Source organism: Apium graveolens, chromosome 4, assembly GCF_009905375.1.
Source record: "Apium graveolens cultivar Ventura chromosome 4, ASM990537v1, whole genome shotgun sequence".
NCBI classification, from domain to species: Eukaryota; Viridiplantae; Streptophyta; class Magnoliopsida; order Apiales; family Apiaceae; genus Apium; species Apium graveolens.
The window spans coordinates 65530282-65531890 of NC_133650.1; the positions used below are offsets into that span (position 1 = coordinate 65530282).

The window sequence follows — 1609 nt, forward strand, 5'->3', positions numbered from 1 at the left end:
GCATAGGTTCATGTATTTGATATGCATGATTCGTAGGTAATTTTAACCATCTTACTTGCCCTATGTAATCATGATAGATAACTTGTGCATTAAACCGTTATGTTGTCAAATTCTATAGACATATAGGGTCTCAATATAATTAGTGTCTATTCAGCTTCTATCTATTTTATGGATGTCTGGTAGTTGGGTAATCGTACAATGAAAGTTGGCGTTTACTAGTTTCATGTTATCTGATTAGTGACATCACCATTGCATGCTAAGGTTAAGAACAAAAAGGCTATTGAATGAAGTAGTAATGAAGTTAGAATCCCATGTTTGTGTCATATAGTAAAACAATCCTTTTTAATCTCTTAGATAATGTTCTTTAGTATAATCTCTTAGTTAATCGTAGTTATAAACAATCTCAATTTGTTAATCATCTTAGCATTGGATAATAACCATACCATTGTTGCATAAATACATTGATTGAAATTAACCTAAACCAGTCTCTGTGGGAACGAACTAGAAATAATTCTATATTACTTGCGATTGTGTATACTTGCAGGAATATTAGCGCGTGTTTTTGTCCTAACAAGTTTTTGGCGCTGCTATCGGGGACTCGGTGTTAATTTTTGGTTTATGTGTTTGTCATCAGTGGTGATTAAATTTCATTGACTCGGACATTGTTACTTACTTGTTTCCTTGTCGTGTTTCAGGTAATCTAGCGAGCGTGTATGCATACGCGTTCTCGGTCTCGTAAGAGAACACTGGATCAAGATGAGGAAGAAGTTGTAGTAGCTAAGGAAGTTTTCGAAGAAGTTCTTGTCGAGGAGAAAGTTGAAGAAGAGGCTCTTATTGCAATGAGAGAACCAGAAGTGATTCCGAAGGCTTTAATGGATTACTCTCAACCGAAGATCAATGATATTCAGTCTAGCATTGTCCGACCCGCCATCTCGGCTAACACCTTTGAGATCAAGTCGAACACGATTCAGATGATACATAACTCAATTCAGTTTGGGGGTTCTACGACAGAAGACCCCAACATGCACATTAGAGATTTCATCAAGATCTGTGACACTTTCAAGTTCAATGGAGTTTCTGAAGATGCTATTAAGTTGAGGCTTTTCCTATTCTCTATGCGGGATAAAGCTAAGTGCTGGTTAAATTCTCTACCACCAGGGTCTATCACCAAATGGGAGGATCTTTCTCAAAAGTTCCTAACTAAATTCTTTCCTAAGGCGAAGACTGCTGCAATCAGAAATGCACTTACTCAATTTGCTCAGCAATCTGGAGAATCTTTATGTGAGGCTTGGGATCGATACAAAGAGATGCTTATAAAATGTCCTCACCATGGGATGCTTGACTGGATGATCATTAACTGCTTCTATAATGGATTAGGCGCTACTAGACCCATGCTTGATGCAGCATCAGGAGGAGCCTTGTGGGCTAAAAGCTATGATGAAGCTTATGAATTGATTGAATTGATGGCTGCGAATGAATACCAGAATCCTGCTCAGAGACTACCTCAAGGAAAGGTAGCAGGAATTCTGGAGTTAGATACAGCTACTGCTGTAGCTGCTCAGCTTAAGGCTTCGACGATGAAGGTGGATTATTTAGCTAATTATAGAGT

The 1609-nt window shown here is 38.2% G+C and overlaps 1 non-coding gene across 1 annotated transcript; it reads right to left on the reverse strand.

The window, feature by feature from the left end:
• Positions 1-1229: 1229 nt before the first annotated feature.
• LOC141722899 (small nucleolar RNA R71) lies at positions 1230-1336 on the reverse strand. Its single transcript, XR_012575896.1, has one exon. It is a non-coding gene; the product is annotated as a small nucleolar RNA R71 (small nucleolar RNA).
• Between the last annotated feature and the right edge of the window lie 273 nt (positions 1337-1609).